The 26,347-nt window shown below is 40.3% G+C and overlaps 38 non-coding genes and 3 pseudogenes across 38 annotated transcripts; 17 read left to right on the forward strand and 24 right to left on the reverse strand.

Annotated features, from left to right (window-relative positions):
* Positions 1–95: 95 nt before the first annotated feature.
* On the reverse strand, positions 96–201 carry LOC114780996 (U6 spliceosomal RNA). The gene has a single exon (XR_003747492.1). It is a non-coding gene; the product is annotated as a U6 spliceosomal RNA (small nuclear RNA).
* Positions 202–572: 371 nt separating this feature from the next.
* LOC114780971 (U1 spliceosomal RNA) lies at positions 573–732 on the forward strand. The gene has a single exon (XR_003747469.1). It is a non-coding gene; the product is annotated as a U1 spliceosomal RNA (small nuclear RNA).
* A 416-nt stretch (positions 733–1,148) lies between these two features.
* Positions 1,149–1,255, reverse strand: LOC114780975 (U6 spliceosomal RNA). The gene has a single exon (XR_003747472.1). It is a non-coding gene; the product is annotated as a U6 spliceosomal RNA (small nuclear RNA).
* A 372-nt stretch (positions 1,256–1,627) lies between these two features.
* LOC114780966 (U1 spliceosomal RNA) lies at positions 1,628–1,787 on the forward strand. Its single transcript, XR_003747466.1, has one exon. It is a non-coding gene; the product is annotated as a U1 spliceosomal RNA (small nuclear RNA).
* Positions 1,788–2,207: 420 nt separating this feature from the next.
* On the reverse strand, positions 2,208–2,314 carry LOC114780991 (U6 spliceosomal RNA). Its single transcript, XR_003747487.1, has one exon. It is a non-coding gene; the product is annotated as a U6 spliceosomal RNA (small nuclear RNA).
* Positions 2,315–2,684: 370 nt separating this feature from the next.
* LOC114780967 (U1 spliceosomal RNA) lies at positions 2,685–2,844 on the forward strand. The gene has a single exon (XR_003747467.1). It is a non-coding gene; the product is annotated as a U1 spliceosomal RNA (small nuclear RNA).
* Positions 2,845–3,265: 421 nt separating this feature from the next.
* On the reverse strand, positions 3,266–3,372 carry LOC114780981 (U6 spliceosomal RNA). Its single transcript, XR_003747478.1, has one exon. It is a non-coding gene; the product is annotated as a U6 spliceosomal RNA (small nuclear RNA).
* A 372-nt stretch (positions 3,373–3,744) lies between these two features.
* LOC114780964 (U1 spliceosomal RNA) lies at positions 3,745–3,904 on the forward strand. Its single transcript, XR_003747464.1, has one exon. It is a non-coding gene; the product is annotated as a U1 spliceosomal RNA (small nuclear RNA).
* A 418-nt stretch (positions 3,905–4,322) lies between these two features.
* Positions 4,323–4,432, reverse strand: LOC114780997 (U6 spliceosomal RNA). Its single transcript, XR_003747493.1, has one exon. It is a non-coding gene; the product is annotated as a U6 spliceosomal RNA (small nuclear RNA).
* Positions 4,433–4,798: 366 nt separating this feature from the next.
* On the forward strand, positions 4,799–4,948 carry LOC114780969 (uncharacterized; annotated as a pseudogene).
* A 429-nt stretch (positions 4,949–5,377) lies between these two features.
* Positions 5,378–5,485, reverse strand: LOC114780990 (U6 spliceosomal RNA). The gene has a single exon (XR_003747486.1). It is a non-coding gene; the product is annotated as a U6 spliceosomal RNA (small nuclear RNA).
* A 373-nt stretch (positions 5,486–5,858) lies between these two features.
* LOC114780995 (U1 spliceosomal RNA) lies at positions 5,859–6,022 on the forward strand. Its single transcript, XR_003747491.1, has one exon. It is a non-coding gene; the product is annotated as a U1 spliceosomal RNA (small nuclear RNA).
* Positions 6,023–6,438: 416 nt separating this feature from the next.
* On the reverse strand, positions 6,439–6,543 carry LOC114780992 (U6 spliceosomal RNA). The gene has a single exon (XR_003747488.1). It is a non-coding gene; the product is annotated as a U6 spliceosomal RNA (small nuclear RNA).
* A 369-nt stretch (positions 6,544–6,912) lies between these two features.
* On the forward strand, positions 6,913–7,076 carry LOC114780960 (U1 spliceosomal RNA). The gene has a single exon (XR_003747460.1). It is a non-coding gene; the product is annotated as a U1 spliceosomal RNA (small nuclear RNA).
* Positions 7,077–7,487: 411 nt separating this feature from the next.
* Positions 7,488–7,594, reverse strand: LOC114780986 (U6 spliceosomal RNA). Its single transcript, XR_003747483.1, has one exon. It is a non-coding gene; the product is annotated as a U6 spliceosomal RNA (small nuclear RNA).
* Positions 7,595–8,546: 952 nt separating this feature from the next.
* Positions 8,547–8,653, reverse strand: LOC114780994 (U6 spliceosomal RNA). Its single transcript, XR_003747490.1, has one exon. It is a non-coding gene; the product is annotated as a U6 spliceosomal RNA (small nuclear RNA).
* Positions 8,654–9,023: 370 nt separating this feature from the next.
* On the forward strand, positions 9,024–9,183 carry LOC114780973 (U1 spliceosomal RNA). Its single transcript, XR_003747470.1, has one exon. It is a non-coding gene; the product is annotated as a U1 spliceosomal RNA (small nuclear RNA).
* Positions 9,184–9,603: 420 nt separating this feature from the next.
* On the reverse strand, positions 9,604–9,710 carry LOC114780989 (U6 spliceosomal RNA). The gene has a single exon (XR_003747485.1). It is a non-coding gene; the product is annotated as a U6 spliceosomal RNA (small nuclear RNA).
* A 371-nt stretch (positions 9,711–10,081) lies between these two features.
* LOC114780968 (U1 spliceosomal RNA) lies at positions 10,082–10,243 on the forward strand. The gene has a single exon (XR_003747468.1). It is a non-coding gene; the product is annotated as a U1 spliceosomal RNA (small nuclear RNA).
* Positions 10,244–10,669: 426 nt separating this feature from the next.
* On the reverse strand, positions 10,670–10,776 carry LOC114780976 (U6 spliceosomal RNA). The gene has a single exon (XR_003747473.1). It is a non-coding gene; the product is annotated as a U6 spliceosomal RNA (small nuclear RNA).
* Positions 10,777–11,147: 371 nt separating this feature from the next.
* Positions 11,148–11,308, forward strand: LOC114780963 (U1 spliceosomal RNA). The gene has a single exon (XR_003747463.1). It is a non-coding gene; the product is annotated as a U1 spliceosomal RNA (small nuclear RNA).
* A 420-nt stretch (positions 11,309–11,728) lies between these two features.
* LOC114780982 (U6 spliceosomal RNA) lies at positions 11,729–11,835 on the reverse strand. Its single transcript, XR_003747479.1, has one exon. It is a non-coding gene; the product is annotated as a U6 spliceosomal RNA (small nuclear RNA).
* A 953-nt stretch (positions 11,836–12,788) lies between these two features.
* LOC114780977 (U6 spliceosomal RNA) lies at positions 12,789–12,895 on the reverse strand. Its single transcript, XR_003747474.1, has one exon. It is a non-coding gene; the product is annotated as a U6 spliceosomal RNA (small nuclear RNA).
* Positions 12,896–13,258: 363 nt separating this feature from the next.
* LOC114780970 (uncharacterized) lies at positions 13,259–13,407 on the forward strand (annotated as a pseudogene).
* A 430-nt stretch (positions 13,408–13,837) lies between these two features.
* Positions 13,838–13,944, reverse strand: LOC114780985 (U6 spliceosomal RNA). The gene has a single exon (XR_003747482.1). It is a non-coding gene; the product is annotated as a U6 spliceosomal RNA (small nuclear RNA).
* Positions 13,945–14,319: 375 nt separating this feature from the next.
* On the forward strand, positions 14,320–14,479 carry LOC114780961 (U1 spliceosomal RNA). The gene has a single exon (XR_003747461.1). It is a non-coding gene; the product is annotated as a U1 spliceosomal RNA (small nuclear RNA).
* Positions 14,480–14,900: 421 nt separating this feature from the next.
* Positions 14,901–15,007, reverse strand: LOC114780984 (U6 spliceosomal RNA). The gene has a single exon (XR_003747481.1). It is a non-coding gene; the product is annotated as a U6 spliceosomal RNA (small nuclear RNA).
* Positions 15,008–15,380: 373 nt separating this feature from the next.
* On the forward strand, positions 15,381–15,539 carry LOC114780983 (U1 spliceosomal RNA). Its single transcript, XR_003747480.1, has one exon. It is a non-coding gene; the product is annotated as a U1 spliceosomal RNA (small nuclear RNA).
* Positions 15,540–15,959: 420 nt separating this feature from the next.
* Positions 15,960–16,067, reverse strand: LOC114780993 (U6 spliceosomal RNA). Its single transcript, XR_003747489.1, has one exon. It is a non-coding gene; the product is annotated as a U6 spliceosomal RNA (small nuclear RNA).
* A 953-nt stretch (positions 16,068–17,020) lies between these two features.
* On the reverse strand, positions 17,021–17,127 carry LOC114780987 (U6 spliceosomal RNA). The gene has a single exon (XR_003747484.1). It is a non-coding gene; the product is annotated as a U6 spliceosomal RNA (small nuclear RNA).
* A 950-nt stretch (positions 17,128–18,077) lies between these two features.
* On the reverse strand, positions 18,078–18,185 carry LOC114781000 (U6 spliceosomal RNA). Its single transcript, XR_003747496.1, has one exon. It is a non-coding gene; the product is annotated as a U6 spliceosomal RNA (small nuclear RNA).
* A 959-nt stretch (positions 18,186–19,144) lies between these two features.
* LOC114780998 (U6 spliceosomal RNA) lies at positions 19,145–19,248 on the reverse strand. Its single transcript, XR_003747494.1, has one exon. It is a non-coding gene; the product is annotated as a U6 spliceosomal RNA (small nuclear RNA).
* A 1,514-nt stretch (positions 19,249–20,762) lies between these two features.
* Positions 20,763–20,926, forward strand: LOC114781002 (U1 spliceosomal RNA). The gene has a single exon (XR_003747497.1). It is a non-coding gene; the product is annotated as a U1 spliceosomal RNA (small nuclear RNA).
* Positions 20,927–21,354: 428 nt separating this feature from the next.
* Positions 21,355–21,460, reverse strand: LOC114780999 (U6 spliceosomal RNA). Its single transcript, XR_003747495.1, has one exon. It is a non-coding gene; the product is annotated as a U6 spliceosomal RNA (small nuclear RNA).
* A 967-nt stretch (positions 21,461–22,427) lies between these two features.
* LOC114780978 (U6 spliceosomal RNA) lies at positions 22,428–22,534 on the reverse strand. Its single transcript, XR_003747475.1, has one exon. It is a non-coding gene; the product is annotated as a U6 spliceosomal RNA (small nuclear RNA).
* A 983-nt stretch (positions 22,535–23,517) lies between these two features.
* LOC114781001 (uncharacterized) lies at positions 23,518–23,632 on the reverse strand (annotated as a pseudogene).
* Positions 23,633–24,003: 371 nt separating this feature from the next.
* Positions 24,004–24,163, forward strand: LOC114780965 (U1 spliceosomal RNA). Its single transcript, XR_003747465.1, has one exon. It is a non-coding gene; the product is annotated as a U1 spliceosomal RNA (small nuclear RNA).
* Positions 24,164–24,583: 420 nt separating this feature from the next.
* LOC114780979 (U6 spliceosomal RNA) lies at positions 24,584–24,690 on the reverse strand. The gene has a single exon (XR_003747476.1). It is a non-coding gene; the product is annotated as a U6 spliceosomal RNA (small nuclear RNA).
* Positions 24,691–25,062: 372 nt separating this feature from the next.
* LOC114780974 (U1 spliceosomal RNA) lies at positions 25,063–25,221 on the forward strand. The gene has a single exon (XR_003747471.1). It is a non-coding gene; the product is annotated as a U1 spliceosomal RNA (small nuclear RNA).
* A 420-nt stretch (positions 25,222–25,641) lies between these two features.
* Positions 25,642–25,748, reverse strand: LOC114780980 (U6 spliceosomal RNA). Its single transcript, XR_003747477.1, has one exon. It is a non-coding gene; the product is annotated as a U6 spliceosomal RNA (small nuclear RNA).
* Positions 25,749–26,119: 371 nt separating this feature from the next.
* LOC114780962 (U1 spliceosomal RNA) lies at positions 26,120–26,283 on the forward strand. The gene has a single exon (XR_003747462.1). It is a non-coding gene; the product is annotated as a U1 spliceosomal RNA (small nuclear RNA).
* Positions 26,284–26,347: the final 64 nt, after the last annotated feature.

Below are 26,347 nucleotides of genomic sequence, written 5' to 3' on the forward strand. Positions count from 1 at the left end.
ACTTCACTGATTTGTGTGTCATCCCTTTACAGTTCCATGCTAATCTTGGTACAACATCTTCCTAGTCCCGTGACTCTTTGTCTAATTAAAAAAGAACAAATATGGAACGCTTCACGGAATTTGCGTGTCATCCTTTCGCAGGGCCATGCTAATCTTCTCTGTATTGATCAATTTTAGTATATGTGCAGCCGTAGCAAGCACATCAACAGCTTCTCAGCTGCCACTTATAATACTGACCATATCATTGTTCTGCTCACCAAGACCTTGTATGGAGGTATTGTGTAAAAATTTGATAAAATATTTAGGAGAGCAAATGCTTAGTTACCCTAATTGCATTTTCCAAGAGGCTGGTAACTTGTGGAGGTGCATGAATTAAAGTGTGGTCAGTTGTGTAGCAGAAGAAAGATGAATATTTGATTGTTGTCAAGAGTCATGAGGAACATCACAAAGTGGGCAGGTCAATGCAGGAAAGGGGCGTGGTTCCAGGCAGTGTGTTATTCCACGTGGTGATGTCACTGTCTGGGTCTCTGTTAAGGTACTGGCAGCCATCTTCTGCCATTTCATTATAGTTCATGCTTTTTTGGCAGGGGAAATTTCATTCTCAAATATGTGGTCTTCCCAGACTGAGGTTGTACCTCTGCATTTTGCTAGTGCTGACTCCTACAAAGTCCCCATATGTGGGCATCTAGACTGCATCATTCCTGATAGCGGCAGACTGCGTTTACCCTCTCACAAGCATGTTGTTCACAACTAAACCACAAACACAATTGTCTGTGTAGAGTCAGGCCTAGAGTCAGCTAAAGAAATGTACAGCAGCTTCAGATCTTCTAATCTTACCAAATGATTGAGATTGTCCACTACATGAGCAACTTCATTCAATACATTGACACCAGATGCAGTTGGAAAATGTTTCTGATCTTCTTATGAGTCTTATCCTGTGTGTTTGCTTTGAAAATAAAATAAACATTTGGAATTTGGCACAGCATCTCCCTTTTCCTAAGGAACCCTAGTTCCTATTTGTCAATCAAAAAAAGTTGAAAATATGGAGCACTTCACTGATTTGTGTGTCATCCTTTTGCAAGTTCCATGCTAATCTTGGTACAACATCTTCCTAGTCCCAAGTGACTCTTTGTCTAATTAAAAAAGAACAAAATATGGAACGCTTCACGGATTTGCGTGTCATCCTTTCGCAGGGGCCATGCTAATCTTCTCTGTATCGATCCAATTTTAGTATATGTGCAGCCGTAGCAAGCACATCAACAAGCTTCTCAGGCTGCCACTTATAATACTGACCATATCATTGTTCTGCTCACCAAGACCTTGTATGGAGTATTGTGTAAAAATGTGATAAAATATTTGGAGAGCAAATGCTTAGTTACCCTAATTGCATTTTGCAAGAGGCTGGTAACTTGTGGAGGTGCATGATTAAAGTAGTGGTCAGTTTGTGTAGCAAAGAAAGATGAATAATTTGATTGGTGTCAAGAGTCATGGGAACATCACAAAGTGGGCAGGTCAATGCAGGAAAGGGGCGTGGTTCCAGGCAGTGTGTTTATTCCACGTGGTGATGTCACTGTCTGGGTCTCTGTTAAGGTACTGGCAGCCATCTTCTGCCATTTCATTATAGTTCATGCTTTTTTGGAAGGGGAAATTTCATTCTCAAATATGTGGTCTTCCCAGACTGAGGTTGTACCTCTGCATTTTGCTAGTGCTGACTCCTACAAAGTCCCCATATGTGGGCATCTAGACTGCATCATTCCTGATAGCGGCAGACTGCGTTTACCCTCTCACAAGCATGTTGTTCAAAACTAAACCACAAACACAATTGTCTGTGTAGAGTCAGGCCTAGAGTCAGCTAAAGAAATGTACAGCAGCTTCAGTTCTTCTTATCATACCAAATGATTGAGATTGTCCACTACATGAGCAACTTCATTAATACATTGACACCAGATGCAGTTGGACATGTTTCTGATCTTCTTATGGAGTTCATCCTTGTGTTTTGCTTTGAAAAAAAAAAAAAACTAAACATTTGGAATTTGGCACAGCATCTCCCTTTTCCTAAGGAACCCTAGTTCCTATTTGTCAATCAAAAAAAGTTGAAAATATGGAGCACTTCACTGATTTGTGTGTCATCCTTTTGCAAGTTCCATGCTAATCTTGGTACAACATCTTCCTAGTCCCAAGTGACTCTTTGTCTAATTAAAAAAGAACAAAATATGGAACGCTTCACGGATTTGCATGTCACAATTTTGCAGGGGCCATGCTAATCTTCTCTGTATCGATCCAATTTTAGTATATGTGCAGCCGTAGCAAGCACATCAACCAGCTTCTCAGCTGCCACTTATAATACTGACCATATCATTGTTCTGCTCACCAAGACCTTGTATGGAGTATTGTGTAAAAATGTGATAAAATATTTAGAGAGCAAATGCTTAGTTACCCTAATTGCATTTTCCAAGAGGCTGGTAACTTGTGGAGGTGCATGATTAAAGTATGTCTAGTTTGTGTAGCAAAGTAAGAAGAATAATTTGATTGGTGACAAGAGTCATAGGAACATCACAAAGTGGGCAGGTCAATGCAGGAAAGGGGCGTGGTTCCAGGCAGTGTGTTTATTCCACGTGGTGATGTCACTGTCTGGGTCTCTGTTAAGGTACTGGCAGCCATCTTCTGCCATTTCATTATAGTTCATGCTTTTTTGGAAGGGGAAATTTCATTCTCAAATATGTGGTCTTCCCAGACTGTGGTTGTACCTCTGCATTTTGCTAGTGCTGACTCCTACAAAGTCCCCATATGTGGGCATCTAGACTGCATCATTCCTGATAGCGACAGACTGCGTTTACCCTCTCACAAGCATGTTGTTCAAAACTAAACCACAAACACAATTGTCTGTGTAGAGTCAGTCCTAGAGTCAGCTAAAGAAATGTACAGCAGCTTCAGTATCTTCTTATCATACCAAATGATTGAGATTGTCCACTACATGAGCAACTTCATTAATACATTGACACCAGATGCAGTTGGAAATGTTTCTGATCTTCTTATGGAGTTCATCCTTGTGTGTTTGCTTTGAAAAAAAAAAAAACTAAACATTTGGAATTTGGCACAGCATCTCCCTTTTCCTAAGGAACCCTAGTTCCTATTTGTCAATCAAAAAAAGTTGAAAATATGGAGCACTTCACTGATTTGTGTGTCATCCCTTTACAAGTTCCATGCTAATCTTGGTACAACATCTTCCTAGTCCCAAGTGACTCTTTGTCTAATTAAAAAAGAACAAAATATGGAACGCTTCACGGATTTGCGTGTCATCCTTTCGCAGGGGCCATGCTAATCTTCTCTGTATCGATCCAATTTTAGTATATGTGCAGCCGTAGCAAGCACATCAACCAGCTTCTCAGGCTGCCACTTATAATACTGACCATATCATTGTTCTGCTCACCAAGACCTTGTATGGAGTATTGTGTAAAAATGTGATAAAATATTTGGAGAGCAAATGCTTAGTTACCCTAATTGCATTTTCCAAGAGGCTGGTAACTTGTGGAGGTGCATGATTAAAGTGTGGTCAGTTTGTGTAGCAAAGAAAGAAGAATAATTTGATTGGTGTCAAGAGTCATAGGGAACATCACAAAGTGGGCAGGTCAATGCAGGAAAGGGGCGTGGTTCCAGGCAGTGTGTTTATTCCACGTGGTGATGTCACTGTCTGGGTCTCTGTTAAGGTACTGGCAGCAATCTTCTGCCATTTCATTATAGTTCATGCTTTTTTGGAAGGGGAAATTTCATTCTCAAATATGTGGTCTTCCCAGACTGAGGTTGTACCTCTGCATTTTGCTAGTGCTGACTCCTACAAAGTCCCCATATGTGGGCATCTAGACTGCATCATTCCTGATAGCGACAGACTGCGTTTACCCTCTCACAAGCATGTTGTTCACAACTAAACCACAAACACAATTGTCTGTGTAGAGTCAGGCCTAGAGTCAGCTAAAGAAATGTACAGCAGCTTCAGTACTTCTTATCATTACCAAATGATTGAGATTGTCCACTTCATGAGCAACTTCATTAATAATTGACACCAGTTGCAGTTTGGAAATGTTTCTGATCTCTTATGGTCTCTATCCCTTGTGTTTGCTTTGAAAAAAATAAAATAAACATTTAGAATTTGGCACAGCATCTCCCTTTTCCTAAGGAACCCTAGTTCCTATTTGTCAATCAAAAAAAAGTTGAAAATATGGAGCACTTCACTGATTTGTGTGTCATCCTTTTGCAAGTTCCATGCTAATCTTGGTACAACATCTTCCTAGTCCCAAGTGACTCTTTGTCTAATTAAAAAGAACAGAAATATGGAACGCTTTCACGGATTTGCGTGTCAATCCTTTCGCAGGGGCCATGCTAAGCTTCTCTGTATCGATCCAATTTTAGGTATATGTGCAGCCGTAGCAAGCACATTAACCAGCTTCTCAGGATGCCACTTATAATACTGACCATATCATTGTTCTGCTCACCAAGACCTTGTATGGAGTATTGTGTAAAATGTGATAAAATTAATTTGGAGAGCAAATGCTTAGTTACCTAATTGCATTTTCCAAGAGCTGGTAACTTGTGGAGGTGCATGATTAAAGTATGGTCAGTTTGTGTAGCAAAGAAAGAAGAATAATTTGATTGGTGTAAGAGTCTAGGAACATCACAAAGTGGCAGGTCAATGCAGGAAAGGGGCGTGGTTCAGGCAGTTTGTTTATTCCACGTGGTGATGTCACTGTCTGGGTCTCTTGTTAAGGTACTGCAGCAATCTTCTGCCATTTATTATAGTTTCATGCTTTTTTGGCAGGGGAAATTTCATTCTCAAATATGTGGTCTTCCAGACTTGGGTTGTACCTCTGCATTTTGCTAGTGCTGACTCCTACAAGTCCCCATATGTGGGCATCTAGACTGCATCATTCCTGATAGCGACAGACTGCTGTTTACCCTCTCACAAGCATGTTGTTCACAACTAAACCACAAACACAATTGTCTGTGTAGAGTCAGGCCTAGAGTCGCTAAGAGAAATGTACAGCAGCTTCATTTCTTCTTAATCATTACCAAATGATTGAGATTGTCACTACATGAGCAACTTCAGTAATACATTGACACCAGTGCAGTTGGAAATGTTTCTGATCTTCTTATGGTCTTCTTCCCTGTGTGTTTGCTTTGAAAAATAACAAAAAACTGAACATTTGAATTTTGCACAGCATCTCCTTTTCCCAAAGGAACCCTAGTTCCTATTTGTCAATCAAAAAAAGTTGAAAATATGAGCACTTCACTGATTTTGTGTCATCCGTTGACAAGTTCCATGCTAATCTTGGTACAACATCTTCCTAGTCCAAGTGACTCTTTGTCTAATTAAAAAAGAACAAAAATATGGAAACGCTTCACGGATTCGCGTGTCATCCTTTCGCAGGGGCCATGCTAATCTTCTCTGTATTCGATCCAATTTTAGTATATGTGCAGCAGTAGCAAGCACATAAACAGTCTTCTCAGCTGCCACTTATAATACTGACCATATCATTGTTTCTGCTCACCAAGACCTTGTATGGAGTAATTGTGTAAAAATGTGATAAAATATTTGGAGAGCAAATGCTTAGTTACCCTAAATTGCATTTCCAAGAGGCTGGTAACTTGTGGAGGTGCATGATTAAAGTATGTCTAGTTGGTGTAGCAAAGTAAAGAAGAATAATTTGATTGGTGTCAAGAGTCATAGGAACATCACAAAGTGGGCAGGTCAATGCAGGAAAGGGGCGTGGTTCCAGGCAGTTTGTTTATTCCACGGTGCAATGTCACTGTCTGGGTATCTGTTAAGGTACTGGCAGCCATCTTCTGCCATTTCATTATAGTTCATGCTTTTTTGGAAGGGGAAATTTCATTCTCAAATATGTGGTCTTCCCAGACTGAGGTTGTACCTCTGCATTTTGCTAGTGCTGACTCCTACAAAGTCCCCATATGTGGGCATCTAGACTGCATCATTCCTGATAGCGGCAGACTGCGTTTACCCTCTTACAAGCATGTTGTTCACAACTAAACCACAAACACAATTGTCTGTGTAGAGTCAGGCCTAGAGTCAGCTAAAGAAATGTACAGCAGCTTCAGTACTTCTTATCATACCAAATGATTGAGATTGTCCACTACATGAGCAACTTCATTAATACATTGACACCAGTATGCAGTTGGAAATGTTTCTGATCTTCTTATGGAGTTCATTCCTGTGTTTTGCTTTGAAAAAAAAAAAAACTAGAACATTTGGAATTTGGCACAGCATCTCCCTTTTCCTAAGGAACCCTAGTTCCTATTTGTCAATCAAAAAAAGTTGAAAATATGGAGCACTTCACTGATTGTGTGTCATCCCTTTACAAGTTCCATGCTAATCTTGGTACAACATCTTCCTAGTCCCAAGTGACTCTTTGTCTAATTAAAAAAGAACAAAATATGGAACGCTTCCGGATTGCATGTCATCATTTTGCAGGGGCCATGCTAATCTTCTCTGTATCGATCCAATTTTAGTATATGTGCAGCCGTAGCAAGCACATCACAAGCTTCTCAGCTGCCACTTATAATACTGACCATATCATTGTTCTGCTCACCAAGACCTTGTATGGAGTATTGTGTAAAAATTTGATAAAATATTTGAGAGAGCAAATGCTTAGTTACCCTAATTGCATTTTCCAAGAGGCTGGTAACTTGTGGAGGTGCATGATTAAGTATGTGTTAGTTTGTGTAGCAAGAAAGAAGAATAATTTGATTGGTGTCAAGAGTCATAGGAACATCACAAAGTGGGCAGGTCAATGCAGGAAAGGGGCGTGGTTCCAGGCAGTGTGTTTATTCCACGTGGTGATGTCACTGTCTGGGTTCTCTGTTAAGGTACTGGCAGCATCTTCTGCCATTTCATTATAGTTCATGCTTTTTTGGCAGGGGAAATTTCATTCTCAAATATGTGGTCTTCCCAGACTGAGGTTGTACCTCTGCATTTTGCTAGTGCTGACTCCTACAAAGTCCCCATATGTGGGCATCTAGACTGCATCATTCCTGATAGCGGCAGACTGCGTTTACCCTCTTACAAGCATGTTGTTCACAACTAAACCACAAACACAATTGTCTGCGTAGAGTCAGGCCTAGAGTCAGCTAAAGAAGTGTACAGCAGCTTCAGTTCTCCTTATCATACCAAATGATTGAGATTGTCCACTACATGAGCAACTTCATTAATACCTTGACACCAGTTGCAGTTGGATATGTTTCTGATCTTCTTGTGGTCTTTATCGCTGTGTGTTTGCTTTGAAAATAAAATAAACATTTAGAATTTGGCACAGCATCTCCCTTTTCCTAAGGAACCCTAGTTCCTATTTGTCAATCAAAAAAAGTTGAAAATATGGAGCACTTCACTGATTTGTGTGTCATCCTTTTGCAAGTTCCATGCTAATCTTGGTACAACATCTTCCTAGTCCCAAGTGACTCTTTGTCTAATTAAAAAAGAACGAAATATGGAACGCTTCACGGATTTGCGTGTCATCCTTTCGCAGGGGCCATGCTAATCTTCTCTGTATCGATCCAATTTTAGTATATGTGCAGCCGTAGCAAGCACATAAACCAGCTTCTCAGGTGCCACTTATAATACTGACCATATCATTGTTCTGCTCACCAAGACCTTGTATGGAGTATTGTGTAAAAATGTGATAAATTATTTGGAGAGCAAATGCTTAGTTACCTAATTGGCATTTTCCAAGAGGCTGGTAACATTGTGGAGGTGCATGATTAAAGTGTGGTCAGTTTGTGTAGCAAAGTAAGAAGAATAATTTGATTGGTGTCAAGAGTCATAGGAACATCATGAAAGTGGGCAGGTCAATGCAGGAAAGGGGCGTGGTTCCAGGCAGTTTGTTTATTCCACGTGGTGATGTCACTGTCTGGGTCTCTGTTAAGGTACTGGCAGGCAATCTTCTGCCATTTCATTATAGTTCATTGCTTTTTTGGAAGGGGAAATTTCATTCTCAAATATGTGGTCTTCCCAGACTGCTGTTGTACCTCTGCTTTGCTAGTGCTGACTCCTACAAAGTCCCCATATGTGGGCATCTAGACTGCATCATTCCTGATAGCGACAGACTGCGTTTACACTCTCACAAGCATGTTGTTCACAACTAAACCACAAACACAATTGGTCTGTGTAGAGTCAGTCCTAGAGTCAGCTAAAGAAATGTACAGCAGCTTCAGATCTTCTAATCATACCAAATGATTGAGATTGTCCACTACATGAGCAACTTCATTAATATATTGACACCAGATGCAGTTGGATATGTTTCTGATCTTCTTATTGGTCTTATCCCTGTGTATTTGCTTTGAAAATAAAAAAAATGAAACATTTGAATTTGGCACAGCATCTCCCTTTCCCTAAGGAACCCTAGTTCCTATTTGTCATCAAAAAAAGTTGAAAATATGGAGCACTTCACTGATTTTTGTGTCATCCTTTTGCAAGTTCCATGCTAATCTTGGTACAACATCTTCCTAGTCCCAAGTGACTCTTTGTCTAATTAAAAAAAGAACAAAATATGGAACACTTCAAGGATTTGCACGTCACAATTTTGCAGGGGCCATGCTAATCTTCTCTGTATCGATCCAATTTTAGTATATGTGCAGCCGTAGCAAGCACATAAACCAGCTTCTCAGGTGCCACTTATAATACTGACCATATCATTGTTCTGCTCACCAAGACCTTGTATGGAGTATTGTGTAAAAATGTGATCAAATATTTGGAGAGCAAATGCTTAGTTACCCTAATTGCATTTTCCAAGAGGCTGGTAACTTGTGGAGGTGCATGATTAAAGTATGGTCAGTTTGTGTAGCAAAGAAAGAAGAATAATTTGATTGGTGTCAAGAGTCATAGGAACATCACAAAGTGGGCAGGTCAATGCAGGAAAGGGGCGTGGTTCCAGGCAGTGTGTTTATTCCACGTGGTGATGTCACTGTCTGGGTCTCTGTTAAGGTACTGGCAGCAATCTTCTGCCATTTCATTTTAGTTCATGCTTTTTGGCAGGGGAAATTTCATTCTCAAATTATGTGGTCTTCCCAGACTGAGGTTGTACCTCTGCATTTTGCTAGTGCTGACTCCTACAAATTCCCCATATGTGGGCATCTAGACTGCATCATTCCTGATAGCGACAGACTGCGTTTACCCTCTCACAAGCATGTTGTTCAAAACTAAACCACAAACACAATTGTCTGTGTAGAGTCAGGCCTAGAGTCAGCTAAAGAAATGTACAGCAGCTTCAGTTCTTCTTATCATTACCAAATGATTGAGATTGTCCACTACATGAGCAACTTCATTAATACATTGACACCAGATTGCAGTTGGAAATGTTTCTGATCTTCTTATGAGTCTTATCCCTGTGTGTTTGCTTTGAAAAATAAAAAAATAACATTTGAAATTTGCACAGCATCTCCCTTTTCCTAAGGAACCCTAGTTCCTATTTGTCAATCAAAAAAAGTTGAAAATATGGAGCACTTCACTGATTTGTGTGTCATCCTTTTGCAAGTTCCATGCTAATCTTGGTACAACATCTTCCTAGTCCCAAGTGACTCTTTGTCTAATTAAAAAAGAACAAAATATGGAACGCTTTCACGGATTTGCGTGTCATCTTTTCGCAGGGGCCATGCTAATCTTCTCTGTATCGATCCAATTTTAGTATATGTGCAGCCGTAGCAAGCACATCAACTTGATTCTCAGCTGCCACTTATAATACTGACCATATCATTGTTCTGCTCACCAAGACCTTGTATGGAGTATTGTGTAAAAATGTGATAAAATATTTGGAGAGCAAATGATTAGTTACCCTAATTGCATTTTCCAAGAGGCTGGTAACTTGTGGAGGTGCATGATTAAAGTGTGGTCAGTTTGTGTAGCAAAGTAAGAAGAATAATTTGATTGGTGTCAAGAGTCATAGGAACATCACAAAGTGGGCAGGTCAATGCAGGAAAGGGGCGTGGTTCCAGGCAGTTTGTTTATTCCACGTGGTGATGTCACTGTCTTGGGTCTCTGTTAAGGTACTGGCAGCCATCTTCTGCCATTTCATTATAGTTCATGCTTTTTTGGAAGGGGAAATTTCATTCTCAAATATGTGGTCTTCCCAGACTGAGGTTGTACCTCTGCATTTTGCTAGTGCTGACTCCTACAAAGTCCCCAATATGTGGGCATCTAGACTGCATCATTCCTGATAGCGACAGACCTGCGTTTACCCTCTCACAAGCATGTTGTTCACAACTAAACCACAAACACAATTGTCTGTGTAGAGTCAGGCCTAGAGTCAGCTAAAGAAATGTACAGCAGCTTCAGTTCTTCTTATCATAACCAAATGATTGAGATTGTCCACTACATGAGCAACTTCATTAATATATTGACACCAGATGGCAGTTGGACATGTTTCTGATCTTCTTATGGAGTTCATCCCTGTGTGTTTTTGCTTTGAAAAAAAAAAAAAAAATAAACATTTGGAATTTGGCACAGCATCTCCCTTTTCCTAAGGAACCCTAGTTCCTATTTGTCAATCAAAAAAAGTTGAAAATATGGAGCACTTCACTGATTTGTGTGTCATCCTTTTACAAGTTCCATGCTAATCTTGGTACAACATCTTCCTAGTCCCAAGTGACTCTTTGTCTAATTAAAAAAGAACAAAATATGGAACGCTTCACGGATTTGCGTGTCATCCTTTCGCAGGGGCCATGCTAATCTTCTCTGTATCGATCCAATTTTAGTATATGTGCAGCCGTAGCAAGCACATCAACAAGCTTCTCAGCTGCCACTTATAATACTGACCATATCATTGTTCTGCTCACCAAGACCTTGTATGGAGTATTGTGTAAAAATGTGATAAAATATTTGGAGAGCAAATGCTTAGTTACCCTAATTGCATTTTCCAAGAGGCTGGTAACTTGTGGAGGTGCATGATTAAAGTATGGTCAGTTTGTGTAGCAAAGTAAGAAGAATAATTTGATTGGTGTCAAGAGTCATAGGGAACATCACAAAGTGGGCAGGTCAATGCAGGAAAGGGGCGTGGTTCCAGGCAGTTTGTTTATTCCACGTGGTGATGTCACTGTCTGGGTCTCTGTTAAGGTACTGGCAGCAATCTTCTGCCATTTCATTATAGTTCATGCTTTTTTGGCAGGGGAAATTTCATTCTCAAATATGTGGTCTTCCAGACTGAGGTTGTACCTCTGCATTTTGCTAGTGCTGACTCCTACAAAGTCCCCATATGTGGGCATCTAGACTGCATCATTCCTGATAGCGGCAGACTGCGTTTACCCTCTTCACAAGCATGTTGTTCACAACTAAACCACAAACACAATTGTCTGTGTAGAGTCAGTCCTAGAGTCAGCTAAAGAAATGTACAGCAGCTTCAGTTCTTCTTATCATACCAAATGATTGAGATTGTCCACTACATGAGCAACTTCATCAATACATTGATACCAGATGCAGTTGGAAATGTTTCTGATCTTCTTATGGTCTTTATCCCTGTGTGTTTTTGCTTTGAAAAAAAAAAAACTGAACATTTGGAATTTGGCACAGCAATCTCCCTTTTCCTAAGGAACCCTAGTTCCTATTTGTCAATCAAAAAAAGTTGAAAATATGGAGCACTTCACTGATTGTGTGTCATCTTTTTACAAGTTCCATGCTAATCTTGGTACAACATCTTCCTAGTCCCAAGTGACTCTTTGTCTAATTAAAAAAGAACAAAATATGGAACGCTTCACGGATTTGCGTGTCATCCTTTCGCAGGGGCCATGCTAATCTTCTCTGTATCGATCCAATTTTAGTATATGTGCAGCCGTAGCAAGCACATCAACCAGTTTCTCAGCTGCCACTTATAATACTGACCATATCATTGTTCTGCTCACCAAGACCTTGTATGGAGTATTGTGTAAAATGTGATAAAATATTTGGAGAGCAAATGCTTAGTTACCCTAATTGCATTTTCCAAGAGGCTGGTAACTTGTGGAGGTGCATGATTAAAGTATGGTCTAGTTTGTGTAGCAAAGTAAAGAAGAATAATTTGATTGGTGTCAAGAGTCATAGGAACATCACAAAGTGGGCAGGTCAATGCAGGAAAGGGGCGTGGTTCCAGGCAGTTTGTTTATTCCACGTGATGATGTCACTGTCTGGGTCTCTGTTGAGGTACTGGCAGCAATCTTCTGCCATTTCATTATAGTTCATGTTTTTTTGGAACGGGATATTTAATTCTCAATTATGTGGTCTTCACAGACTGAGGTTGTACCTCTGCATTTTGCTAGTGCTGACTCCTACAAAGTCCCCATATGTGGGCATCTAGACTGCATCATTCCTGATAGCGACAGACTGCGTTTACCCTCTCACAAGCATGTTGTTCACAACTAAACCACAAACACAATTGTCTGTGTAGAGTCAGGCCTAGAGTCAGCTAAAGAAATGTACAGTAGCTTCAGTTCTTCTTATCTTACCAAATGATTGAGATTGTCCACTACATGAGCAACTTCATTAATATATTGACACCAGATGCAGTTGGAAATGTTTCTGATCTTCTTATGGAGTTCCTTTTTGTGTGTTTGCTTTGAAAAAAAAAAAAAACTGAACAATTGGAATTTGTCACAGCATCTCCCTTTTCCCAAGGAACCCTAGTTCCTATTTGTCAATCAAAAAAAGTTGAAAATATGGAGCACTTCACTGATTTGTGTGTCATCCCTTTACAAGTTCCATGCTAATCTTGGTACAAACATCTTCCTAGTCCCAAGTGACTCTTTGTCTAATTAAAAAAGAACAAAATATGGAACGCTTCACGGATTTGCGTGTCATCCTTTCGCAGGGGCCATGCTAATCTTCTCTGTATCGATCCAATTTTAGTATATGTGCAGCCGTAGCAAGCACATCAACCAGTTTCCACATATAATACTGACCATATCATTGTTCTGCTCACCAAGACCTTGTATGGAGTATTGTGTAAAAATGTGATAAAATATTTGGAGAGCAAATGATTAGTTACCCTAATTGCATTTTCCAAGAGGCTGGTAACTTGTGGAGGTGCATGATTAAAGTGTGGTCAGTTTGTGTAGCAAAGAAAGATGAATAATTTGATTGGTTGTCAAGAGTCATGGGAACATCACAAAGTGAACAGGTCAATGCAGGAAAGGGGCGTGGTTCCAGGAGGTGTGTTTATTCCACGTGGTGATGTCACTGTCTGGGTCTCTGTTAAGGTACTGGCAGCCATCTTCTGCCATTTCATTATAGTTCATGCTTTTTTGGAAGGGGAAATTTCATTCTCAAATATGTGGTCTTCCCAGACTGAGGTTGTACCTCTGCATTTTGCTAGTGCTGACTCCTACAAAGTCCCCATATGTGGGCATCTAGACTGCATCATTCCTGATAAGCGCAGACTGCGTTTACCCTCTTACAAGCATGTTGTTCACAACTAAACCACAAACACAATTGTCTGTGTAGAGTCAGTCCCTAGAGTCAGCTAAAGAAATGTACAGCAGCTTCAGTTCTTCTATCTTACCAAATGATTGAGATTGTCCACTACATGAGCAACTTCATTAATACATTGACACCAGATTGCAGTTGGAAAATGTTTCTGATCTTCTTATGGAGTCTTATCCCTGTGTGTTTTGCTTTGAAAATAAAATAACATTTGGAATTTGGCACAGCATCTCCCTTTTCCCAAGGAACCCTAGTTCCTATTTGTCAATCAAAAAAAGTTGAAAATATGGAGCACTTCACTGATTTGTGTGTCATCCCTTTTACAAGTTCCATGCTAATCTTGGTACAACATCTTCCTAGTCCCAAGTGACTCTTTGTCTAATTAAAAAAGAACAAAATATGGAACGCTTCACGGATTTGCGTGTCATCCTTTCGCAGGGGCCATGCTAATCTTCTCTGTATCGATCCAATTTTAGTATATGTGCAGCCGTAGCAAGCACATCAACCAGCTTCTCAGGCTGCCACTTATAATACTGACCATATCATTGTTCTGCTCACCAAGACCTTGTATGGAGTATTGTGTAAAAATTGTGATAAAATATTTGGAGAGCAAATGCTTAGTTACCCTAATTGCATTTTCCAGAGGCTGGTAACTTGTGGAGGTGCATGATTAAAGTGTGTCTAGTTTGTGTAGCAAAGTAAAGAATGAATAATTTGATTGGTGTCAAGAGTCATAGGGAACATCACAAAGTGGGCAGGTCAATGCAGGAAAGGGGCGTGGGTTCCAGGCAGTTTGTTTATTACACGTGGTGATGTCACTATCTGGGTCTCTGTTAAGGAACTGGCAGCAATCTTCTGCCATTTCATTATAGTTCATGCTTTTTTGGCAGGGGAAATTTCATTCTCAAATATGTTGTCTTCCCAGACTGAGGTTGTACCTCTGCATTTTGCTAGTGCTGACTCCTACAAAGTCCCCATATGTGGGCATCTAGACTGCATCATTCCTGATAGCGACAGACTGCGTTTACCCTCTCACAAGCATTTTGTTCACAACTAAACCACAAACACAATTGTCTGTGTAGAGTCAGTCCTAGAGTCAGCTAAAGAAATGTACAGCAGCTTCAGTTCTTCTTATCATACCAAATGATTGAGATTGTCCACTACATGAGCAACTTCATTAATACATTGACACCAGTTGCAGTTGGAAATGTTTCTGATCTTCTTATGGGTCTTCTCCCTGTGTGTTTGCTTTGAAAATAAAAAAAATGAACATTTTGGAATTTGGCACAGCATCTCCCTTTTCCTAAGGAACCCTAGTTCCTATTTGTCAATCAAAAAAAAGTTGAAAATATGGAGCACTTCACTGATTTGTGTGTCATCCCTTTACAAGTTCCATGCTAATCTTGGTACAACATCTTCCTAGTCCCAAGTGACTCTTTGTCTAATTAAAAAAGAACAAAATATGGAACGCTTCACGGATTTGCGTGTCATCCTTTCGCAGGGGCCATGCTAATCTTCTCTGTATCGATCCAATTTTAGTATATGTGCAGCCGTAGCAAGCACATAAACCAGCTCCTCAGCTGCCACTTATAATACTGACCATATCATTGTTCTGCTCACCAAGACCTTTGTATGGAGTATTGTGTAAAAATGTGATAAAATTATTTGGAGAGCAAATGCTTAGTTACCCTAATTGCAATTTTCCAAGAGGCTGGTAACTTGTGGAGGTGCATTATTAAAGTGTGGTCAGTTTGTGTAGCAAAGAAAGAAGAATAATTTGATTGGTGTCAAGAGTCATAGGAACATCACAAAGTGGGCAGGTCAATGCAGGAAAGGGGCGTGGTTCCAGGCAGTGTGTTTATTCCACTTGGTGATGTCCACTGTCTGGGTCTCTGTTAAGGTACTGGCAGCATCTTCTGCCATTTCATTATAGTTCATGCTTTTTTGGCAGGGGAAATTTCATTCTCAATATGTGGTCTTCCCAGACTGAGGTTGTACCTCTGCATTTTGCTAGTGCTGACTCCTACAAAGTCCCCATATGTGGGCATCTAGACTGCATCATTCCTGATAGCGACAGACTGCGTTTACCCTCTCACAAGCATGTTGTTCACAACTAAACCACAAACACAATTGTCTGTGTAGAGTCAGGCCTAGAGTCAGCTAAAGAAATGTACAGCAGCTTCAGTTCTTCTAATCTTACCAAATGATTGAGATTGTCCACTACATGAGCAACTTCATTAATACCTTGACACCAGATGCAGTTGGAAATGTTTCTGATCTTCTTATGGAGTTCATTCCTTGTGTTTTGCTTTGAAAAAAAAAAAAAACTAAACATTTGGAATTTGGCACAGCATCTCCCTTTTCCTAAGGAACCCTAGTTCCTATTTGTCAATCAAAAAAAGTTGAAAATATGGAGCACTTCACTGATTTGTGTGTCATCCCTTTACAAGTTCCATGCTAATCTTGGTACAACATCTTCCTAGTCCCAAGTGACTCTTTGTCTAATTAAAAAGAACAAAATATGGAACGCTTCACGGATTTGCAGTGTCATGCCTTTCGCAGGGGCCATGCTAATCTTCTCTGTATCGATCCAATTTAGTATATGTGCAGCCGTAGCAAGCACATCAACAAGCTTCTCGGCTGCCACTTATAATACTGACCAAATCATTGTTCTGCTCACCAAGACCTTGTATGGAGTATTGTGTAAAAATTTGATAAAATATTTGGAGAGCAAATGCTTAGTTACCCTAATTGCATTTTCCAAGAGGCTGGTAACTTGTGGAGGTGCATGATTAAAGTATGGTCAGTTTGTGTAGCAAAGAAAGAAGAATAATTTGATTGGTGTCAAGAGTCCATAGGAACATCACAAAGTGGGCAGGTCAATGCAGGAAAGGGGCGTGGTTCCAGGCAGTTTGTTTATTCCACGTGATGCAATGTCACTGTCTGGGTCTCTGTTAAGGTACTGGCAGCAATCTTCTGCCATTTCATTATAGTTCATGCTTTTTTGGAAGGGGAAATTTCATTCTCAATATGTGGTCTTCACAGACTGAGGTTGTACCTCTGCATTTTGCTAGTGCTGAACTCCTACAAAGTCCCCATATGTGGGCATCTAGACTGCATCATTCCTGATAGCGGACAGACTGCGTTTACCCTCTCACAAGCATGTTGTTCAAAACTAAACCACAACCCAATTGTACTGTGTAGGAGTCAGTCCTAGAGTCAGCTAAAGAAATGTACAGCAGCTTCAGTATCTTCTTATCATACCAAATGATTGAGATTGTCCACTACATGAGCAACTTCATTAATATATTGCAACCAGATGCAGTTGGACATGTTTTTGATCTTCTTATGGAGTTCATCCTTGTGTTTTTGCTTTGAAAAAAAAAAAAAACTAAACATTTGGAATTTGGCACAGCATCTCCCTTTTCCTAAGGAACCCTAGTTCCTATTTGTCAATCAAAAAAAGTTGAAATATGGAGCACTCACTGATTTGTGTGTCATCCCTTTACAAGTTCCATGCTAATCTTGGTACAACATCTTCCTAGTCCCAAGTGACTCTTTGTCTAATTAAAAAGAACAAAATATGGACGCTTCACGGATTTGCGTGTCATCCTTTCGCAGGGGCCATGCTAATCTTCTCTGTATCGATCCAATTTTAGTATATGTGCAGCCGTAGCAAGCACATTAACCAGCTTCTCAGCTGCCACTTATAATACTGACCAAATCATTGTTCTGCTCACCAAGACCTTGAATGGAGTATTGTGTAAAAATTTGATAAAATATTTAGAGAGCAAATGCTTAGTTACCCTAATTGCATTTTCCAAGAGGCTGGTAACTTGTGGAGGTGCATGATTAAAGTAGTCTAGTTTGTGTAGCAAAGTAAAGAAGAATAATTTGATTGGTGTCAAGAGTCATAGGAACATCACAAGTGGGCAGGTCAATGCAGGAAAGGGGGCGTGGTTCCAGGCAGTTTGTTTATTCCACGTGATGATGTCACTGTCTGGGTCTCTGTTAAGGTACTGGCAGCAATCTTCTGCCATTTATTATAGTTCATGCCTTAATTAGACGGGAAATTTCATTCTCAAATATGTGGTCTTCCCAGACTGATGGTTGTACCTCTGCATTTTGCTAGTGCTGACTCCTACAAGTCCCCAATATGTGGGCATCTAGACTGCATCATTCCTGATAGCGACAGACTGCGTTTACCACTCTCACAAGCATGTTGTTCACAACTAAACCACAAACACAATTGTCTGTGTAGAGTCAGTCCTAGAGTCAGCTAAAGAAATGTACAGCAGCTTCAGATCTTCTATCTTACCAAATGATTGAGATTGTCCACTACATGAGCAACTTCATTAATATATTGACACCAGATGCAGTTGGAAATGTTTCTGATCTTCTTATGGTAGTTCATCCCTTGTGTGTTTGCTTTGAAAATAAAAAAAACTGAACATTTGGAATTTGGCACAGCATCTCCCTTTCCTAAGGAACCCTAGTTCCTATTTGTCAATCAAAAAAAGTTGAAAATATGGAGCACTTCACTGATTTGTGTGTCATCCTTTGCAAGTTCCATGCTAATCTTGGTACAACATCTTCCTAGTCCCAAGTGACTCTTTGTTCTAATTAAAAAAGAACAAATATTGAACGCTTGAGGATTTGCGATGTCAATCTTTCGCAGGGGCCAATGCTAATCTGCTCTGTATCGATCCAATTTTAGGTATATGTGCAGCCGTAGCAGCACATCAACCAGCTTTCTCAGCTGCCACTTATAATACTGACCATATCATTGTTCTGCTCACCAAGACCTTGTATGGAGTATTGTGTAAAAATTTGATAAAATATTTGGAGAGCAAATGCTTAGTTACCCTAATGCATTTTCCAAGAGGCTGGTAACTTGTGGAGGTGCATGCATTAAAGTATGGTCAGTTGTTAGCAAAGAAAGAAGATAATTTGATTGTGTCAAGAGTCAGGAGGAACATCACAAAGTGGCAGGTCAATGCAGGAAAGGGGCGTGGTTCCAGGCAGTTTGTTTATTCCACGTGGTGCAATGTCACTGTCCTGGGTCTCTGTTAAGGTACTGCAGCAATCTTCTGCCAGTTCATGTATAGTTCATGCTTTTTTGGCAGGGGAATTTCATTCTCAAATTAGGTGGGCTTCACAGACTGAGGTTGTACCAGTCTGCAATTTGCTAGTGCTGACTCCTACAAAAGTCCACCATAGGATGTGGGCATCTAGACTGCATCATCCTGATAGCGGACAGACTGCGTTTACCCTCTCACTAAGCATGTTGGTTCAAACTAAACCAACAAACCAATTGGTCTGTGTAGAGTCAGGCCTAGAGTCAGCTAAAGAATGTACAGCACTTCAGATTCTTCTTAATCATACCCAATATTGAGGATTGTCACTACATGAGCAACTTCATTAATATATTGACACCAGATTGCAGTTGGAAAGTGTTTCTGACTTCGTATGGTCTTTATCCTGTGTGTTTGGCTTTGAAAATTAAAAAAACTGAAATTGTAAAAGTTGGTACAGCATCTCCCTTTTCCCAAGGAATCACTAGTTCCGATGTTGTCAATCAAAAAAAAGTTGAAATAGGAGCACTTCACTGATTTGTGTGTCATCTTTTGCAAGTTCCATGCTAATCTTGGTACAACATCTTCCTAGTCCCAAGTGACTCTTTGTCTAATTAAAAAAAGAACAAATATGGAACGCTTCACGGATTTGCTGTCATCCTTTCGCAGGGGCCATGCTAATCTCTCTGTATCGATCCAATTTAGTATATGTGCAGCAGTAGCAAGCACATTCAACAAGCGTTCTCAGCTGCCACGTATAATACTGACCATATCATTGTTCTGCTCACCAAGACCTTGTATGGAGTATTGTGTAAAAATGTGATAAATATTGGAGAGCAAATGCTTAGTTACCCTAATTGCATTTTCCAAGAGGCTGGTAACTTGTGGAGGTGCATGATTAAGTGTGGTCAGTTTGTGTAGCAAAAGTAAGAAGAATAATTTGATGGGTGTCAAGAGTCATGGGAACATCACAAAGTGGGCAGGTCAATGCAGGAAAGGGTCGTGGTTCCAGGCAGTGTGTTTATTCCACGTGGTTGATGTCACTGTCTGGGTCTCCTGTAAGGTAATGGCAGCCAATCTTCTGCCATTTCATTATAGTTCATGATTTTTGGAAGGGGAAATTTCAATTCTCAAATATGTGGTCTTCCCAGACTGAGGGTTGGACCTCTGCATTTTTGTCTACGTGCGGACTCCCCTACAAAGTCCCCATATGTGGGCATCTAGGACTGCATCATTCCTGGATAGCGGCAGACTGCGTTTTAAACCCTACTTCAACTAAGCTTTTGTTCACAACTAACCACACAAACCACCAATTGTCTGTGTAGAAGTCAGTCCTAGAGTCAGCATAAAAGAAATCTACAGCAGCTTTCAGTTCTTTCTTAATCATACGAAATGATTGAGACTTGTCCACTACATGAGGCAACTTCATATACATTGACACCAGTTGCAGTTGGATATGTTTATGACCTTTCTTATGGTCTTTCTTCCCTGTGTAGTTTTGCTTTAGAATGAAAAAAAAAAGGAAACATTTGGAATTTGGCACAGCATCTCCCTTTTCCCAAGGAACCCTAGTTCCTATTTGTCAATCAAAAAAAGTTGAAAATATGGAGCACTTCACTGATTTGTGTGTCAATCCTTTACAAGTTCCATGCTAATCTTGGTACAGAGACAGAAAAAACAAAAACATTCCTAGTCCCAAGTGACTCTTTGTCTAATTAAAAAAGACACGAAATATGGAACAGCTTCACGGATTGCGTGTCATCCCTTTGCCAGGGGGCCATGCTAATCTCTCGGTATCGATCCAATTTTTAGTATTGATGCAGGGCCTTAGCAAGCACATCAATCAAGAGCTTACTCAGGCTGCCCACTTATATATCATACTGACGGCGGGGATATCATTGTTCTGCGTCACAGCAAGACCTTGTATGGAGTATTGTGTAAAAAGTGTGAATAAAGATTTGGAGAGCAAATGATTTAGTGTACCCTAATTCGCCCTATTTTCCAAGAAGGCTGGATAACAGTTTGTAGAGGTGCACATGATTAAAGTTGTGGTCAGTTTGTGTAGCACAAGAAAGAAGAATAATTTGATTGGTTTCAAGAGTCATGGGAACATCACAAAGTGGGCAGGTCAATGCAGGAAAGGGGCGTGGTTCCAGGCAGTGTGTTTATTCCACGTGGTGATGTCACTGTCTGGGTCTCTGTTAAGGTACTGGCAGCCATCTTCTGCCATTTCATTATAGTTCATGCTTTTTTGGAAGGGGAAATTTCATTCTCAAATATGTGGTCTTCCCAGACTGAGGTTGTACCTCTGCATTTTGCTAGTGCTGACTCCTACAAAGTCCCCATATGTGGGCATCTAGACTGCATCATTCCTGATAGCGGCAGACTGCGTTTACCCTCTTACAAGCATGTTGTTCACAACTAAACCACAAACACAATTGTCTGTGTAGAGTACGTCCTAGAGTCAGCTAAAGAAATGTACAGCAGCTTCAGTATCTTCTTATCTTACCAAATGATTGAGATTGTCCACTACATGAGCAACTTCATTAATACATTGACACCAGTTGCAGTTGGATATGTTTCTGATCTTCTTTATGGTCGTTCGTTCCCTGTGTAGGTGCTTTGAAAATAAAAAAACATTGAACATGGACTTTTAGACACAGGCAATACTCCCATTTCCCAAAGGACCCTAGTTCCTATTTGTGTCAATCAAAAAAGTTGAAAATATGGTAGCACTTCACTGATTTGGTGTGTCATCCTTTTACAAGTTCCATGCTAATCTTTGGTACCAAATCTTCCTAGTCCCCAAGTGACTCTTGTCTAATTAAAAAGGAACAACATATGGAAAGCTTCACGGATTTGCGTGTCATCCTTTCGCAGGGGGCCATGCTAATCTTTCTCTGTATCGATCCAATTTTAGTAATGTTGACAGCCGTAGCAAGGCACATCAACAATGCTTCTCAGCTGCCCACTTATAATACTGACCATATTCATTGTTCTGCTCACCAAGCCTGTATGGAGTATATGTGTTAAAAATTTGATAAAATATTTGGAGAGCAATGCTAGTTCCCTAAATGCATTTCCAAGAGGCTTGGTAACTTGTGAGAGCTTGCTGATTAAAGTTGTGTTCAGTTTGTGTAGCAAAGATAAGAAGATAATTGATTGGTTGTCAAGAGTCATAGGAACATCACAAAGTGGGCAGGTCAATGCAGGAAAGGGGCGTGGTTTCCAGGCAGGTTTGTTTATTTCCCACGTGGTGATGTCACTGTATCTGGTCTCTGTTAAGGTACTGGCAGCAATCTTTCTGCCATTTTCATTATAGTTCATGCTTTTTTGGACGGGGAAATTTCATTCTCAAATATGGGGTCTTCCAGACTGTAGGTGCTACCTCTTGCATTTTGCTAGTGCTGACTCCTACAAAGTCCCCATATGTGGGCATCTAGACGCATCATTCCTGATAGCGACAGACTGCGTTTCTACCCTCTAACAAGCATGTTGTTCACAACTAAAACCACAAACACAATTGTCTGTGTAGAGTCAGGCTAGAGTCAGCTAAAGACAATGTACAGCAGCTTCAGTTCTTCTATATCTACCAAATGATTGAGATTGTCCACTACATGAGCAACTTCATTAATACATTGACACCAGATGCAGTTGGAAATGTTTCTGATCTTCTTATGGTAGTTCATCCTGTGTGTTTGCTTTGAAAATAAAAAAAACTGAACATTTGGAATTTGGCACAGCATCTCCCTTTTCCTAAGGAACCCTAGTTCCTATTTGTCAATCAAAAAAAGTTGAAAATATGGAGCACTTCACTGATTTTTGTGTCATCCTTTTGCAAGTTCCATGCTAATCTTGGTACAACATCTTCCTAGTCCCAAGTGACTCTTTGTCTAATTAAAAAAGAACAAAATATGGAACGCTTCACGGATTTGCGTGTCATCCTTTCGCAGGGGCCATGCTAATCTTCTCTGTATCGATCCAATTTTAGTATATGTGCAGCCGTAGCAAGCACATCAACCAGCTTCTCAGCTGCCACTTATAATACTGACCATATCATTGTTCTGCTCACCAAGACCTTGTATGGAGTATTGTGTAAAAATGTTAATAAAATATTTGGAGAGCAAATGCTTAGTTACCCTAATATTGCAATTTTCCAAGAGGCTGGTAACTTGTGAGGTGCATTATTAAAGTGTGGTCAGTTTGTGTAGCAAAGTAAGAAGAATAATTGATTGGTGTCAGAGTCATAGGAACATTCACAAAGTGGGCAGGTCAATGCAGGAAAGGGGCGTGGTTCAAGGCAGTTTGTTTATTCCACGGGGTGATGTCACTGTCTGGGTCTCTGTTAAGGTACTGGCAGCAATCTCTGCCATTTCATTTATAGTTCATGCTTTTTTGGACAGGGGAAATTTCATTCTCAATAATATGTGGTCTTCCAGACTTGAGGTGTACCTGCTGCATTTGCTAAGTGCTGACTCCTACAAAGTCCCCATATGTGGGCATCTAGACCGCATCATTCCTGATAGGGCAGACTGCGTTTACACTCCTACAAGCATGTTGTTCACAACTAAACCACAAACACAATTGTCGTGTTAGAGTCAGGCCTTAGAGTCAGCTAAGAATGTCCAGCAGCTTCATTCAGTTACTTCTTAATCAATACCAAATGATTGAGATTGTCCACTACATGAGCAACTTCATTCCAATACATTGACCACCCAGTTGCACTTTGGAAAAGTTTCTGATCTTTCTTATGGTCTTTCTCCTGTGTGTTTGCTTTTTTGAAAATAAAATAACTATTTGAAATTTGGCACAGCAACTCCCTTTTCACTAAGGAACCCTAGTTCCTATTTGTTCACTCAAAAAAAAGTTTGAAATATGGAGCACTTTCCACTGATTTTGTGTGTCCATTCCCTTTTACAATTTCCATGGCTTAAATCTTGGTACAACATCTTCACTAGTCCCAAGGTGACTCTTGTTGGTCTAATTAAAAAAAGAACAAAATATGGAACTGCTTTCACGGATTTGCATGTCCTAATCTTTCGCAGGGGACCATGCTAATCTTCTCTCGGTATCGATCCAATTTTAGTATATGTGCCAGCCCGTAGGCAAGCACATCACCAAGCTTCTCAGGCTGCCACTTATAATACTGACCATATCATTGTTCTGCTCACCAAGACCTTGTATGGAGTATTGTGTAAAAATGTGATAAAATATTTGGAGAGCAAATGCTTAGTTACCCTAATTGCATTTTCCAAGAGGCTGGTAACTTGTGGAGGTGCATGATTAAAGTGTGGTCAGTTTGTGTAGCAAAGTAAGAAGAATAATTTGATTGGTGTCAAGAGTCATAGGAACATCACAAAGTGGGCAGGTCAATGCAGGAAAGGGGCGTGGTTCCAGGCAGTGTGTTTATTCCACGTGGTGATGTCACTGTCTGGGTCTCTGTTAAGGTACTGGCAGCAATCTTCTGCCATTTCATTATAGTTCATGCTTTTTTGGAAGGGGAAATTTCATTCTCAAATATGTGGTCTTCCCAGACTGGGGTTGTACCTCTGCATTTTGCTAGTGCTGACTCCTACAAAGTCCCCATATGTGGGCATCTAGACTGCATCATTCCTGATAGCGGCAGACTGCGTTTACCCTCTCACAAGCATTTTGTTCACAACTAAACCACAAACACAATTGTCTGTGTAGAGTCAGTCCTAGAGTCAGCTAAAGAAATCTACAGCAGCTTCAGTTCTTCTTATCATACGAAATGATTGAGATTGTCCACTACATGAGCAACTTCATTAATACCTTGACACCAGTTGCAGTTGGAAATGTTTCTGATCTTCTTATGGTCTTTATCCCTGTGTGTTTGCTTTGAAAATAAAAAAAACTGAACATTTGGAATTTGGCACAGCATCTCCCTTTTCCCAAGGAACCCTAGTTCCTATTTGTCAATCAAAAAAAGTTGAAAATATGGAGCACTTCACTGATTTGTGTGTCATCCTTTTGCAAGTTCCATGCTAATCTTGGTACAACATCTTCCTAGTCCCAAGTGACTCTTTGTCTAATTAAAAAAGAACAAAATATGGAACGCTTCACGGATTTGCGTGTCATCCTTTCGCAGGGGCCATGCTAATCTTCTCTGTATCGATCCAATTTTAGTATATGTGCAGCCGTAGCAAGCACATCAACCAGCTTCTCAGGCTGCCACTTATAATACTGACCATATCATTGTTCTGCTCACCAAGACCTTGTATGGAGTATTGTGTAAAAATGTGATAAAATATTTAGAGAGCAAATGCTTAGTTACCCTAATTGCATTTTCCAAGAGGCTGGTAACTTGTGGAGGTGCATGATTAAAGTGTGGTCAGTTTGTGTAGCAAAGAAAGATGAATAATTTGATTGGTGTCAAGAGTCATAGGGAACATCACAAAGTGGGCAGGTCAATGCAGGAAAGGGGCGTGGTTCCAGGCAGTGTGTTTATTCCACGTGGTGATGTCACTGTCTGGGTCTCTGTTAAGGTACTGACAGCAATCTTCTGCCATTTCATTTTAGTTCATGCTTTTTGGAAGGGGAAATTTCATTCTCAAATATGTGGTCTTCCCAGACTGTGGTTGTACCTCTGCATTTTGCTAGTGCTGACTCCTACAAAGTCCCCATATGTGGGCATCTAGACTGCATCATTCCTGATAGCGACAGACTGCGTTTACCCTCTCACAAGCATTTTGTTCACAACTAAACCACAAACACAATTGTCTGTGTAGAGTCAGGCCTAGAGTCAGCTAAAGAAATGTACAGCAGCTTCAGTTCTTCTTATCTTACCAAATGATTGAGATTGTCCACTACATGAGCAACTTCATTAATACATTGACACCAGATGCAGTTGGAAATGTTTCTGATCTTCTTATGGAGTTCATTCTTGTGTGTTTGCTTTGAAAAAAAAAAAAACTGAACATTTGGAATTTGGCACAGCATCTCCCTTTTCCTAAGGAACCCTAGTTCCTATTTGTCAATCAAAAAAAGTTGAAAATATGGAGCACTTCACTGATTTGTGTGTCATCCTTTTGCAAGTTCCATGCTAATCTTGGTACAACATCTTCCTAGTCCCAAGTGACTCTTTGTCTAATTAAAAAAGAACAAAATATGGAACGCTTCACGGATTTGCGTGTCATCCTTTCGCAGGGGCCATGCTAATCTTCTCTGTATCGATCCAATTTTAGTATATGTGCAGCCGTAGCAAGCACATCAACCAAGCTTCTCAGCTGCCACTTATAATACTGACCATATCATTGTTCTGCTCACCAAGACCTTGTATGGAGTATTGTGTAAAAATTTGATAAAATATTTAGAGAGCAAATGCTTAGTTACCCTAATTGCATTTTCCAAGAGGCTGGTAACTTGTGGAGGTGCATGATTAAAGTATTGTTAGTTTGTGTAGCAAAGTAAGAAGAATAATTTGATTGGTGTCAAGAGTCATAGGAACATCACAAAGTGGGCAGGTCAATGCAGGAAAGGGGCGTGGTTCCAGGCAGTGTGTTTATTCCACGTGGTGATGTCACTGTCTGGGTCTCTGTTAAGGTACTGGCAGCCATCTTCTGTCATTTCATTATAGTTCATGCTTTTTTGGAAGGGGAAATTTCATTCTCAAATATGTGGTCTTCCCAGACTGTGGTTGTACCTCTGCATTTTGCTAGTGCTGACTCCTACAAAGTCCCCATATGTGGGCATCTAGACTGCATCATTCCTGATAGCGGCAGACTGCGTTTACCCTCTTACAAGCATGTTGTTCAAAACTAAACCACAAACACAATTGTCTGCGTTGAGTCAGGCCTAGAGTCAGCTA

This window comes from Denticeps clupeoides, unplaced genomic scaffold (assembly GCF_900700375.1).
Source record: "Denticeps clupeoides unplaced genomic scaffold, fDenClu1.1, whole genome shotgun sequence".
NCBI classification, from domain to species: Eukaryota; Metazoa; Chordata; class Actinopteri; order Clupeiformes; family Denticipitidae; genus Denticeps; species Denticeps clupeoides.